Below are 15,851 nucleotides of genomic sequence, written 5' to 3'. Positions count from 1 at the left end.
GACTCTCATCCTCACCCTCACCCTGACTCTCATCCTCACCCTGACTCTCACCCTCACCCTGACTCTCATCGTCACCCTCTCACCCTGACTCTCATCCTCACCCTCTCACCCTGACTCTCATCCTCACCCTGACTCTCATCCTCACCCTCTCACCCTGACTCTCATCCTCACCGTGACTCTCATCCTTACCCTCACCCTCTCACCCTGACTCTCACCCTCACCCTCTGACCGACTCTCACCCTCACCCTTACTCTCATCCTCACCCTCTCACCCTGACTCTCACCCTCACCCTGACTCTCATCCTCACCCTCTCACCCTGACTCTCATCCTCACCCTCTCACCCTGACTCTCACCCTCACCCTGACTCTCATCCTCACCCTCTCACCCTGACTCTCATCCTCACCCTCACCCTCTCACCCTGACTCTCATCCTCACCCTGACTCTCATCCTTACCCTCTCACCCTGACTCTCATCCTCACCCTCACCCTCTCACCCTGACTCTCATCCTCATCCTCTCACCCTCACCCTCTGACCGACTCTCACCCTCACCCTCTCACCCTGACTCTCACCCTCATCCTGACTCTCACCCTCATCCTCACCCTGACTCTCACCCTCACCCTGACTCTCACCCTCACCCTGACTCTCATCCTCACCCTCTCACCCTGACTCTCATCCTCACCCTGACTCTCATCCTCACCCTCACCCTCTCACCCTGACTCTCATCCTCATCCTCTCACCCTCACCCTCTGACCGACTCTCACCCTCACCCTTACTCTCATCCTCACCCTGACTCTCATCCTCACCCTGACTCTCACCCTCATCCTCACCCTCTCACCCTGACTCTCATCCTCACCCTGACTCTCACCCTCACATCCTCATCCTCACCCTGACTCTCACCCTCACCCTGACTCTCATCCTCACCCTCATCCTCACCCTGACTCTCACCCTCACCCTGACTCTCATCCTCACCCTGACTCTCATCCTCACCCTCACCCTGACTCTCATCCTCACCCTGACTCTCACCCTCACCCTCTCATCCTCACCCTCTCACCCTGACTCTCATCGTCACCCTCTCACCCTGACTCTCATCCTCACCCTCACCCTGACTCTCATCCTCACCCTCACCCTGACTCTCATCCTCACCCTGACTCTCACCCTCACCCTGACTCTCATCGTCACCCTCTCACCCTGACTCTCATCCTCACCCTCTCACCCTGACTCTCATCGTCACCCTCTCACCCTGACTCTCATCCTAACCCTCACCCTGACTCTCATCCTCACCCTCTCACCCTGACTCTCATCCTCACCCTTTCACCCTGACTCTCATCCTCACCCTCTCACCCTGACTCTCATCCTCACCCTCTCACCCTGACTCTCATCCTCACCCTCACCCTCTCACCCTGACTCTCATCCTCACCCTGACTCTCATCCTCACCCTGACTCTCATCCTCACCCTCTCACCCTGACTCTCATCCTCACCGTGACTCTCATCCTCACCCTCACCCTCTCTCTCATCCTCATCCTCTCACCCTCACCCTCTGACCGACTCTCACCCTCACCCTCTCATCCTCACCCTCTCACCCTGACTCTCACCCTCATCCTGACTCTCACCCTCACCCTCTCACCCTGACTCTCACCCTCACCCTGACTCTCACCCTCATCCTCACCCTGACTCTCACCCTCATCCTGACTCTCACCCTCATCCCGACTCTCACCCTCACCCTCTCACCCTGACTCTCACCCTCACCCTGACTCTCACCCTCATCCTGACTCTCACCCTCACCCTGACTCTCACCCTCACCCTGACTCTCACCCTCATCCTGACTCTCACCCTCATCCTGACTCTCACCCTCACCCTCTCACCCTGACTCTCACCCTCACCCTGACTCTCACCCTCATCCTGACTCTCACCCTCACCCTGACTCTCACCCTCATCCTCACCCTGACTCTCACCCTCATCCTGACTCTCACCCTCATCCTGACTCTCACCCTCATCCTGACTCTCACCCTCACCCTCTCATCCTCACCCTCTCACCCTGACTCTCACACTCATCCTGACTCTCACCCTCATCCTCACTCTCACCCTCACCCTCATCCTGACTCTCACCCTCATCCTGACTCTCACCCTCATCCTGACTCTCACCCTCATCCTCACCCTGACTCTCACCCTCATCCTGACTCTCACCCTCATCCTGACTCTCACCCTCATCCTCACCCTGACTCTCACCCTCACCCTGACTCTCACCCTCATCCTCACCCTGACTCTCACCCTCATCCTGACTCTCACCCTCATCCTGACTCTCACCCTCACCCTCTCACCCTGACTCTCATCCTCACCCTGACTCTCACCCTCACCCTCTCACCCTGACTCTCATCCTCACCCTGACTCTCACCCTCAACCTCTCACCCTGACTCTCACCCTCTCACCATCACAGTCCGCCCCTCTTCCCTCCCCGAGTGGCGCTGTTGTTGTACTTCTAGCTTCAGCCTCTAGATGGCAGTGCTGGATTCAGTCTGACACTTGCTCATGGCAGCACACAAAGGTCTCTGGGAAATGTAGTCCGATAGCCGTACTTAACCAAGATGAAAGAACAAAAGAAAACTACAACTCCCGTCACGTATCAGACTCAGGGAGAAACTATCCCAGTTACTACACGTCCCGGCATGCCTAAGGAATGCGCTTGCGCCACGGGGAGTAGGCGGGGCCAGAATCCTGCACCTTCAGAGCGGAGCAAGATGGAGGCAGGGAGCCGCGGAGAGGACGGAGCGGAGCGGGGGCAGGTGAGCGGCGGACAGCGAGGGACGGGGGCGGCGAGGGGCGACCACCGTCCACACAGAGGCGCAGCGGGGGAGGGCCGGGGTGTGTGTATGTGTGTGTATATATATATATATATATCTATCTATCACCTGCGGGGGAGGGGAGATATATAAGTGGTTACCTGTGAGGGAGGGGTTATATATGGGGGTCACCTGCGGGGGAGGGGTTATATATATGGGGGGGTCACCTGTGATGGGAGGGGTTATATATATGGGGGTCACCTGTGATGGAGGGGTTATATATATGGGGGTCACCTGTGAGGGAGGGGTTATATATGGGGGTCACCTGCGGGGGAGGGGTTATATATATGGGGGGGTCACCTGTGATGGGAGGGGTTATATATATGGGGGTCACCTGTGAGGGAGGGGTTATATATATGGGGGTCACCTGTGAGGGAGGGGTTATATATGGGGGTCACCTGCGGGGGAGGGGTTATATATATGGGGGGGTCACCTGTGATGGGAGGGGTTATATATATGGGGGTCACCTGTGAGGGAGGGGTTATATATATGGGGGGTCACCTGTGAGGGAGGGGTTATATATGGGGGTCACCTGCGGGGGAGGGGTTATATATATGGGGGGGTCACCTGTGATGGGAGGGGTTATATATATGGGGGTCACCTGTGAGGGAGGGGTTATATATATGGGGGGTCACCTGTGATGGGAGGGGTTATATATATGGGGGTCACCTGTGAGGGAGGGGTTATATATATGGGGGGTCACCTGTGAGGGAGGGGTTATATATATGGGGGTCACCTGTGAGGGAGGGGTTATATATATGGGGGGTCACCTGTGATGGGAGGGGTTATATATATGGGGGTCACCTGTGAGGGAGGGGTTATATATATGGGGTCACCTGTGAGGGAGGGGTTATATATGGGGGTCACCTGTGAGGGAGGGGTTATATATATGGGGGGTCACCTGTGATGGAGGGGTTATATATATGGGGGTCACCTGTGAGGGAGGGGTTATATATATGGGGTCACCTGTGAGGGAGGGGTTATATATATGGGGGTCACCTGTGAGGGAGGGGTTATATATGGGGGTCACCTGCGGGGGAGGGGTTATATATATGGGGGGGTCACCTGTGATGGAGGGGTTATATATATGGGGGTCACCTGTGAGGGAGGGGTTATATATATATGGGGTCACCTGTGAGGGAGGGGTTATATATATGGGGGTCACCTGTGAGGGAGGGGTTATATATATGGGGGGTCACCTGTGATGGGAGGGGTTATATATATGGGGGTCACCTGTGAGGGAGGGGTTATATATATGGGGTCACCTGTGAGGGAGGGGTTATATATGGGGGTCACCTGTGAGGGAGGGGTTATATATATGGGGGGTCACCTGTGATGGAGGGGTTATATATATGGGGGTCACCTGTGAGGGAGGGGTTATATATATGGGGTCACCTGTGAGGGAGGGGTTATATATGGGGGTCACCTGTGAGGGAGGGGTTATATATATGGGGGGTCACCTGTGATGGGAGGGGTTATATATATGGGGGTCACCTGTGAGGGAGGGGTTATATATATGGGGTCACCTGTGAGGGAGGGGTTATATATATGGGGGTCACCTGTGATGGGAGGGGTTATATATATGGGGTCACCTGTGAGGGAGGGGTTATATATATGGGGTCACCTGTGAGGGAGGGGTTATATATATGGAGGTCACCTGTGAGGGAGGGGTTATATATATGGGGGTCACCTGTGAGGGAGGGGTTATATATATGGAGGTCACCTGTGAGGGAGGGGTTATATATATGGGGTCACCTGTGAGGGAGGGGTTATATATATGCGGGTCACCTGTGAGGGAGGGGTTATATATATGGGGTCACCTGTGAGGGAGGGGTTATATATATGGGGGTCACCTGTGAGGGAGGGGTTATATATATGGGGGTCACCTGTGAGGGAGGGGTTATATATATGGGGGTCACCTGTGAGGGAGGGGTTATATATATGGGGTCACCTGTGAGGGAGGGGTTATATATATGGGGGTCACCTGTGAGGGAGGGGTTATATATATGGGGGTCACCTGTGAGGGAGGGGTTATATATATGGGGGTCACCTGTGAGGGAGGGGTTATATATATGGGGGTCACCTGTGAGGGAGGGGTTATATATATGGGGGTCACCTGTGAGGGAGGGGTTATATATATGGGGGTCACCTGTGAGGGAGGGGTTATATATATGGGGGTCACCTGTGAGGGAGGGGTTATATATATGGGGTCACCTGTGAGGGAGGGGTTATATATATGGGGGTCACCTGTGAGGGAGGGGTTATATATATGGGGGTCACCTGTGATGGGAGGGGTTATATATATATGGGGGTCACCTGTGAGGGAGGGGTTATATATATGGGGTCACCTGTGAGGGAGGGGTTATATATATGGGGTCACCTGTGAGGGAGGGGTTATATATATGGGGTCACCTGTGAGGGAGGGGTTATATATATGGGGGTCACCTGTGAGGGAGGGGTTATATATATGGGGTCACCTGTGAGGGAGGGGTTATATATATGGGGGTCACCTGTGAGGGAGGGGTTATATATATGGGGTCACCTGTGAGGGAGGGGTTATATATATGGGGTCACCTGTGAGGGAGGGGTTATATATATGGGGTCACCTGTGAGGGAGGGGTTATATATATGGGGGGTCACCTGTGAGGGAGGGGTTATATATATGGGGGTCACCTGTGAGGGAGGGGTTATATATATATGGGGGTCACCTGTGATGGGAGAGGTTATATATATGGAGGTCACCTGCGGGGGAGGGGTTATATATATGGGGTCACCTGTGAGGGAGGGGTTATATATATGGAGGTCACCTGTGAGGGAGGGGTTATATATATGGGGTCACCTGTGAGGGAGGGGTTATATATATGGGGGGTCACCTGTGAGGGAGGGGTTATATATATGGGGGTCACCTGTGAGGGAGGGGTTATATATATATGGGGGTCACCTGTGATGGGAGAGGTTATATATATGGGGTCACCTGTGAGGGAGGGGTTATATATATGGGGGTCACCTGCGGGGGAGGGGTTATATATGGGGGGTCACCTGTGAGGGAGGGGTTATATATATTGGGGTCACCTGTGAGGGAGGGGTTATATATATATATATGGGGGTCACCTGTGATGGGAGGGGTTATATATATGGAGGTCACCTGTGAGGGAGGGGTTATATATATGGGGGTCACCTGCGGGGGAGGGGTTATATATGGGGGGTCACCTGCGAGGGAGGGGTTAGATATATGGGGGTCACCTGTGAGGGAGGGGTTATATATATATGGGGGTCACCTGTGATGGGAGGGGTTATATATATGGGGGTCACCTGTGATGGGAGGGGTTATATATGGGGTCACCTGTGATGGGAGGAGTTATATATGGGGGGTCACCTGTGAGGGAGGGGTTATATATGGAGGTCACCTGTGAGGGAGGAGTTATATATATATGGGGGTCACCTGTGATGGGAGGGGTTATATATGGGGGGTCACCTGTGAGGGAGGGGTTATATATATGGGGGTCACCTGTGATGGGAGGAGTTATATATATGGGGGTCACCTGTGATGGGAGGGGTTATATATGGGGTCACCTGTGATGGGAGGAGTTATATATGGGGGGTCACCTGTGAGGGAGGGGTTATATATGGGGGTCACCTGTGAGGGAGGGGTTATATATGGGGGTCACCTGTGATGGGAGGGTTTATATATATATATGGGGGTCACCTGTGATGGGAGGAGTTATATATGGGGGGTCACCTGTGAGGGAGGGGTTATATATATGGGGGTCACCTGTGAGGGAGGGGTTATATATGGGGTCACCTGTGATGGGAGGAGTTATATATGGGGGGTCACCTGTGAGGGAGGGGTTATATATGGAGGTCACCTGTGATGGGAGAGGTTATATATATGGGGGTCACCTGTGAGGGAGGGGTTATATATATGGGGGTCACCTGTGATGGGAGGGGTTATATATATATGGGGGTCACCTGTGATGAGAGGGGTTATATATGGGGTCACCTGTGATGGGAGGAGTTATATATGGGGGGTCACCTGTGAGGGAGGGGTTATATATGGAGGTCACCTGTGAGGGAGGAGTTATATATATGGGGGTCACCTGTGATGGGAGGGGTTATATATGGGGGGTCACCTGTGAGGGAGGGGTTATATATATGGGGGTCACCTGTGATGGGAGGAGTTATATATATGGGGGTCACCTGTGATGGGAGGGGTTATATATGGGGTCACCTGTGATGGGAGGAGTTATATATGGGGGGTCACCTGTGAGGGAGGGGTTATATATGGGGGTCACCTGTGAGGGAGGGGTTATATATGGGGGTCACCTGTGATGGGAGGGTTTATATATATATGGGGGTCACCTGTGATGGGAGGAGTTATATATGGGGGGTCACCTGTGAGGGAGGGGTTATATATGGAGGTCACCTGTGAGGGAGGAGTTATATATATGGGGGTCACCTGTGATGGGAGGGGTTATATATGGGGGGTCACCTGTGAGGGAGGGGTTATATATGGGGGTCACCTGTGAGGGAGGGGTTATATATGGGGGTCACCTGTGATGGGAGGGTTTATATATATATGGGGGTCACCTGTGATGGGAGGAGTTATATATGGGGGGTCACCTGTGAGGGAGGGGTTATATATATGGGGGTCACCTGTGAGGGAGGGGTTATATATGGGGTCACCTGTGATGGGAGGAGTTATATATGGGGGGTCACCTGTGAGGGAGGGGTTATATATGGAGGTCACCTGTGATGGGAGAGGTTATATATATGGGGGTCACCTGTGAGGGAGGGGTTATATATATGGGGGGTCATCTGTGATGGGAGGGGTTATATACAGGTCCTTCTCAAAAAATTAGCATATAGTGTTAAATTTCATTATTTACCATAATGTAATGATTACAATTAAACTTTCATATATTATAGATTCATTATCCACCAACTGAAATTTGTCAGGTCTTTTATTGTTTTAATACTGATGATTTTGGCCTACAACTCCTGATAACCCAAAAAACCTGTCTCAATAAATTAGCATATCAAGAAAAGGTTCTCTAAACGACCTATTACCCTAATCTTCTGAATCAACTAATTAACTCTAAACACATGCAAAAGATACCTGAGGCTTTTAAAAACTCCCTGCCTGGTTCATTACTCAAAACCCCCATCATGGGTAAGACTAGCGACCTGACAGATGTCAAGAAGGCCATCATTGACACCCTCAAGCAAGAGGGTAAGACCCAGAAAGAAATTTCTCAACAAATAGGCTGTTCCCAGAGTGCTGTATCAAGGCACCTCAATGGTAAGTCTGTTGGAAGGAAACAATGTGGCAGAAAACGCTGTACAACGAGAAGAGGTGACCGGACCCTGAGGAAGATTGTGGAGAAGGACCGATTCCAGACCTTGGGGAACCTGAGGAAGCAGTGGACTGAGTCTGGTGTGGAAACATCCAGAGCCACCGTGCACAGGCGTGTGCAGGAAATGGGCTACAGGTGCCGCATTCCCCAGGTAAACAGCGGCAGAAGCGCCTGACCTGGGCTACAGAGAAGCAGCACTGGACTGTTGCTAAGTGGTCCCAAGTACTTTTTTCTGATGAAAGCAAATTTTGCATGTCATTCGGAAATCAAGGTGCCAGAGTCTGGAGGAAGACTGGGGAGAAGGAAATGCCAAAATGCCTGAAGTCCAGTGTCAAGTACCCACAGTCAGTGATGGTGTGGGGTGCCATGTCAGCTGCTGGTGTTGGTCCACTGTGTTTCATCAAGGGCAGGGTCAATGCAGCTAGCTATCAGGAGATTTTGGAGCACTTCATGCTTCCATCGGCTGAAATGCTTTATGGAGATGAAGATTTCATTTTTCAGCACGACCTGGCACCTGCTCACAGTGCCAAAACCACTGGTAAATGGTTTACTGACCATGGTATTACTGTGCTCAATTGGCCTGCCAACTCTCCTGACCTGAACCCCATAGAGAATCTGTGGGATATTGTGAAGAGAAAGTTGAGAGACGCAAGACCCAACACTCTGGATGAGCTTAAGGCCGCTATTGAAGCATCCTGGGCCTCCATAACATCTCAGCAGTGTCACAGGCTGATTGCCTCCATGCCACGCCGCATTGAAGCAGTCATTTCTGCCAAAGGATTCCCGACCAAGTATTGAGTGCATAACTGAACATTATTATTGGATGGTTTTTTTGTTTGTTATTAAAAAACACTTTTATTTGATTGGACGGGTGAAATATGCTAATTTACTAATTTATTGAGACAGGTTTTTTGGGTTATCAGGAGTTGTATGCCAAAATCATCAGTATTAAAACAATAAAAGACCTGACAAATTTCAGTTGGTGGATAATGAATCTATAATATATGAAAGTTTAATTGTAATCATTACATTATGGTAAATAATGAAATTTAACACTATATGCTAATTTTTTGAGAAGGACCTGTATATGTAGGTCACCTGTGATGGGAGGAGTTATATATATGGGGTCACCTGTGAGGGAGGGGTTTATATATATTGGGGTCACCTGCGGGGGAGGGGTTATATATATGGGGTCACCTGTGAGGGAGGGGTTATATATATGGGGGTCACCTGTGATGGGAGCGGTTATATATATACTAGACTGTGGCCCGATTCTAACGCATCGGGTATTCTAGAATATGCATAGAATATGCATGCCCCCGTAGTATGTGATTCGCGGCAGACTGTGCCCATCGCTGATTGGTCGAGGCAACCTTTATGACATCATCGTCGCCATGGCAACCATTATGACATCTACGTCTATACTGTGCCTGTCGCTGATTGAATTCAATCAGACGCGGGATTTCCATTATGACATCATCGTCGCCATGCTGTGCCCGTCGCTGATTGGTCGAGGCCTGGCGGCCTCGACCAATCAGAGACGCGGGATTTCCAGGACAGACAGACAGACAGACAGACAGACAGACGGAAAAACCCTTAGACAATTATATATATAGATGGGGTCACCTGTGAGGGAGGGGTTATATATATGGGGGTCACCTGTGAGGGAGGGGTTATATATATGGGGGGTCACCTGTGAGGGAGGAGTTATATATGGGGGGTCACCTGTGAGGGAGGGGTTATATATGGGGTCATCTGTGATGGGAGGGGTTATATATATTGGGGTCACCTGCGGGGGAGGGGTTATATATATGGGGGTCACCTGTGAGGGAGGGGTTATATATATGGGGGTCACCTGTGATGGGTGGGGTTATATATATGGGGGGTCACCTGTGAGGGAGGGGTTATATATATGGGGGGTCACCTGTGAGGGAGGAGTTGTATATGGGGGGTCACCTGTGAGGGAGGGGTTATATATGGGGTAATCTGTGATGGGAGGGGTTATATATTGGGGTCACCTGTGATGGGAGGGGTTATATATATAGGGGGGTCACCTGTGAGGGAGGAGTTATATAGGGGGGTCACCTGTGAGGGAGGGGTATTTGGAGTCACCTGCGGGGGAGGGGTTATATATATATTGGGGTCACCTGTGAGGGAGGGGTTATATATTGAGGGTCACCTGCGGGGGAGGGGTTATATATTGGGGTCACCTGTGATGGGAGGGGTTATACATATGTATATTATAAATGGGTCACCTGCGGGGAGGGAATATATATTTATTTGGGGTAGGAGTCATATATATGGGGGGGTCACCTGCGGGGGAAGGGATATGTATATGGGGGGAGGGGTTATATATTTGGGGGGGGTGTTATATATATGGGGGGGTCACCTGCGGGGGAGGGGTTATATATTTGTATGGGGGAGGGGTTATATATATGGGGGGTCACCTGCGGGGGAGGGGTTATATATTTGTATGGGGGAGGGGTTATATATATGGGGGGTTACCTGCGGGGGAGGGGTTATATATTTGTATGGGGGAGGGGTTATATATATGGGGGTCACCTGCGGGGAGGGGACATATTTATTTGGGGTAGGGGTCATATATATGGGGGGTCACCTGCGGGGGAAGGGATATGTATTTATATGGGGGGAGGGGTTATATATATGGGGGGTCACCTGCGGGGAGGGGATTTATATTTATAAAGTTGTATTAGTGTTCACCCCCTTCCTGATTTCTTGTTCTTTAACAGATGTAAATATTCGACCCCGATCACCCCGGTTACACAGAATGCCGTTTTTAACCCCGTAGCGGCTGCCGATGCCCCTTTAATGCGGCAGCTGAGGGTCCTTATTCCTCAGTGCGGCTTTTCATGGCGCTGAGATATAGGGGTATAGCGCCCCCCAGTGATCACAATATAATAATAATTAATAATAATTTGTATTTATATAGCACCAACATATTCCGCAGCGCTTTACAAATTATAGAGGGGACTTATATATATGGGGTCACCTGTGAGGGAGGGGAAAAGCCGCGGAGACACCATCACGTGTGGGGGGGCAGTGTTCTGGATCACTGCGTTGACAAACACGTGATGGTGTCTCCGCGGTGTTGGATGTTTTGATCTCCCCGAGGTCACAATAAAAAAGTCTGATTTAGAATTAATTCTTCTCTTTTCTGAAAAGATCTAAAATATTAGAGAAGAGAGAACTGGGGGCCCCCGATACCTCAGGCATCCCCGGCCCTCCACCTCAGGCCTGTTTAACACGTCAGTGGCTCCGGTACGTGACTTGCATTAAAATACTCACCCAGCTCCCGCGATGCCTCCTCTCAGCGCCGGCAGCTTGTCCTGTGTGAGCGGTCACGTGGTACCGCTCATTACAGTGATGAATATGCGACTCCACCTCCCATAGTGACCACGAACTTTATTTTAAACACAAAAAAAATTAAAAAAAATCTTGATTTTTCATTCCTTCTCTCCAGTGAACGCTGCTGGGGAGAAGGAATGAATGCCGGCTTCAGCACCAAAAGCAGGGGACAGTGCTTAACTCTAGCGCTGTCTCCTGCACGGTCCGTGTGGTCCTCAGTCGGCACACGGGCGGCACACGGCTGCCGCACATGTGCCACACTGATGTGCCACGTGAGCACACGGACACGGATAACTCCGGTACCGGAATTATCTGGACGTGTGAGACTGGCCTCATGTTTCCTGGAGATATTGGGGGCGCATACACAGAGCCCACCGAGAACAGCTGGACGGCACCCGGCAGCAGTGCGGAGAGTTTCCTATTGATCCCTCTTGATCATGGTGCTAGATTCTATAAATAATAAGGCTGTGTTCACACTGGGCGTCTTTGGTGCTTTTTGTTCTGCAGTAAAACCTGATTTCTTGCAGGAAAGAAGCTGCGGCAAAGACGCATGTTTGTGTGCGATTTTGGTGCGTTTTTTCCATGCGTTTTGGGGGCTATCTTGTCTCTTTGTGCATGCTAATAAAGTTGAGTTCCTCCAGAGAGAAAAAAACCTACGTCCTGTAGAACCGTACCTCCTTTATAAAGCCGTTAATTCATGAGCGGTGTGCAGTACATCCACACTGACGGGTTATAATAGGTCTATACACATGGAATACGTAGATATGGGCCCCTCTATTCTCGATAACCAGCCTGGCTGAAGCTGACATCTGAGAGCTTTGTCTGGCTGGTCATCAAAAATACAGGGGAACGCACGCCGCTTAAAAAAAATAAAAAATACATTAATACTCCCATCCGCCGCTCCGGCTCTCGCTGTTATTAGTGGCTGTAGGTGTCGGATGATGGGAGCAATAGTCCCATCATCTGACTCCAGTGACTGGAGGTGAAGGTTACACCTCCGATCACAGCTGAGTGCTCCCGCTGTCTGACCGTGTGGGAACTGCGGCTCTCTGACCGGCGAGGAGGATTTCATGCATGCCCCACGATCGGGGGTCAGCGATGCGTTGGCATAGTAACCAGAGGTCTCCTTGAGACCTCTATGGTTACTGGTGCCAGCTTGCTGTGAGCGCCACCCTGTGGTCGGCGCTTATAGCACACCTGCAATTCAGCTACATAGGAGCGATCTGGTGATCGCTGCTATGTAGCAGAGGCAATCAGGCTATGCCAGCTTCTAGCCTCCCATGGAGGCTATTGAAGCGTGGCAAAAGAAAAAAAAAGTTTGAAAAAATATAAAAGTTTAAATCACCCCCTTTTTCCCCATCCAAAATAAAACCATTTAAAAAAAATCAAACCTACATATGTTTGGTATCGCCGCGTTCAGAATCGCCCGACCTATCAATAAAAAAAAAAGCATTAACCTGATCGCTAAACAGCGTAGCGAGAAAAAAATTCTAAACGCCAGAATAACGTTTTTTTTGTAACCGCGACATTACATTAAAATGCAATAATGGGCGATCAAAAGAACGTATCTGCACAAAACGTGGTATCATTAACAACGCCAGCTCGGCACACAAAAAATAAGCCCTCACCCAACCCCAGATCATGGAGATGCTACAGGTATCGGAAAATTGCACTTTTTTTTACTTTTTGTTTTTTTTTTAGTTAAGTTTTGAATTTTTTTCACCACTTAGATAAAAGGGAACCTAGACATGTTTGGTGTCTATGAACTCGTAATGACCTGGAGAATCATAGTGGCAGGTTAGTTTTAGCATTTAGTGAACCTAGCAAAAAAGCCAAACAAAAAACAAGTGTGGGACTGCACTTTTTTTTTTGCAGTTTCACCACACTTGGAATTTTTTTCCGTTTTCTAGTACACGACATATTAAAACCAAAAGTTGTTCAAAAGTACAACTCGTCCCGCAAAAAAATAAGCCCTCACATGGCCAAATTGACGTAAAATTAACAAAGTTATGGCTCTGGGAAGGAGGGGAGCGAAAAACAAAAACGCAAAAATGAAAAAGGGCCGCGTCTTGAAGGGGTTAAGAAATGGGGGATGTGAACTTTTCATCAGGGTCATTTGGATGTTTTGAGTTGTCACTATGATTTAAAAACAAGACTTAATACTTGGTGGTAACCCTTGTTGGCAAGCTTAGCAGTTAGACTTTTTTGTACTTGGTGATGAGGTTTGCGCACAAACAGGAGGAATTTTGCTCCACTCCTCTTTGCAGATCATCTCTAAATCATTAAGATTTTGAGGCTGTCGCTGGACACTCGGAGCTTCAACTCCCTCCATAAGTTTTCTATGGGATGAAGGTCTGGAGACTGGCTAGGCCACTCCATGACCTTAATGTGCTTCTTTCTGAGCCACTTCTTTGTTGCCTTGGCTGTATGTTTTGGGTCATTGTCTTGCTGGAAGACCCAGACATGATCCATTATTAATGTCCTGGCGGAGGAAAGGAGGTTGTCACTCAGGATTTTATGGTACATGGCTCCATTCATTCTCCCATTGATGCGGTGAAGTAGTCCTGTGCCTTTAGCAGAGATACACCATCAGAACATAATGTTTCCCCCTCCATGCTTGACAGTGGGGATGGTGTTCTTTGGGTCGTAGGCAGCATTTCTCTTCCTCCAAACACGGCGAGTTTAGTTAATGCCAAAGAACTCAATTTTTTTCTCCTCTGACCACAGCACCTTCTCCCAATCCCTCACAGAGTCATCCAGGTGCTCATTGACAAACATCAGACAGGCCGCACATGTGCCTTCTTGAGCAGGGGGACCTTGTGGGCACTGCAGGATTTTACACCTTTACGGCGTAATGTGTTACCAATGGTTTTCTTGGTGACTGTGGTCCCAGCTGCAATGAGATCATTAACAAGTTCCCCCGTGTAGTTTTAGGCTGATTTCTCACCTTCGTCATGATCAAGGATACCCCACGAGGTGAGATTTTACACGGTGCCCCAGATCGATGTCGATTGACAGTCATTTTGTATTTCTTCCATTTTCTTACTATTGCACCAGCAGTTGTCTCCTCCTCACCCAGCGTCTTACTTATGGTTTTGTAGCTCATTCCAGCTTTGTGCAGGTCTATGATCTTGTCCCTGACATCCTTACAAAGCTTCTTGGGTCTTGCCCGTGTTGTAGAGGTTAGAGTCTGACTGATTAATGGAGTCTGTGGACAGGAGTCTTTTATAAAGGTGACTATGTAAGACAGCTGTCTGTAATGCAGGTAACGAGTTGATTAGGAGTCTAACTGGTCAGTAGGAGCCAGAACTCTTAATGGTTGGTAGGGGATCAAATACTTATTTCTCACTGCAAAATGCAAATGTATATAATTTATACAATGTGATTTTCTGGACTTTATTTTTGATATTCTGTCGCTCAATGTTAAAGTTAACCGACCCTTAAAATTATAGACTGTTCATGTGTTTGGCAGTGGGCAAACTTACAAAATCAGCAGGGGATCAAATACTTATTTCCCCCCACTGTATGTACACAGTGACTGCACCAGCAGAATGGTGAGTGCAGCTCTGAGGTATAATGTAAGGTGCACAGTGATTTTGCTTTTTATCTGTACAGATATTGACAAAATTGTAGTTTTTCTGATAAAGTAAGGACAGCCCCCCAGTCACTAAAATAACCTGAAACTAATAAAAGTATCGTATATACTCGAGTATAAGCCGACCCCCCCCCCCCCCCTAATTTTTCCACAAAAAACTGGAAAAACATAATGACTCGAGTATAAGCCTAGGGTAGAAAATGCAGGAGCTATTGGTAAATTTCAAAAATAAAAATAAATCCCAATAAAAGTAAAATTAATTGAGACATCGGTAGGTTAAGTGTTTTTGAATATCCATATTGAATCAGGAGCCCCATATAATGCTCCATACAGTTCATGATGGCTCCATAAGATGCTCCATACAAAATACACCCCATATAATGCTGCATAAAGGTTAACGATGGCCCCATAAGATGCTCCATAGAATAATATGCTCCATGTAACGCCTCACAAAGGTTAATAATGGCCCCATAAGATGCTCCATAGAATAATATGCCCCATGTAAAGCCTCACAAAGGTTAATGATGGCCCCGTAAGATGCTCCATAGAATAATATGCCCCATGTAAAGCCTCACAAAGGTTAATGATGGCCCCGTAAGATGCTCCATAGAATAATATGCCCCATGTAACGCCTCACAAAGGTTAACGATGGCCCCATAAGATGCTCCATAGAATAATATGCCCCATGTAAAGCCTCA

General features: G+C 49.3%; 1 protein-coding gene across 1 annotated transcript in view; it reads left to right on the top strand.

The window, feature by feature from the left end:
* The first annotated feature begins 2,623 nt into the window (after positions 1–2,623).
* FHIP1B (FHF complex subunit HOOK interacting protein 1B) overlaps positions 2,624–15,851 on the top strand; it is a 64,005-nt gene continuing 50,777 nt past the window's right edge. The window contains exon 1 of the mRNA XM_077298967.1: positions 2,624–2,781. The gene's annotated coding sequence lies outside the window, so the exon portion shown is untranslated. The remainder of the gene's footprint in view (positions 2,782–15,851) is intronic.

Source organism: Ranitomeya variabilis, chromosome 3, assembly GCF_051348905.1.
Source record: "Ranitomeya variabilis isolate aRanVar5 chromosome 3, aRanVar5.hap1, whole genome shotgun sequence".
NCBI classification, from domain to species: domain Eukaryota; kingdom Metazoa; phylum Chordata; class Amphibia; order Anura; family Dendrobatidae; genus Ranitomeya; species Ranitomeya variabilis.
This window is presented reverse-complemented; position numbering and strand designations above follow the sequence as displayed.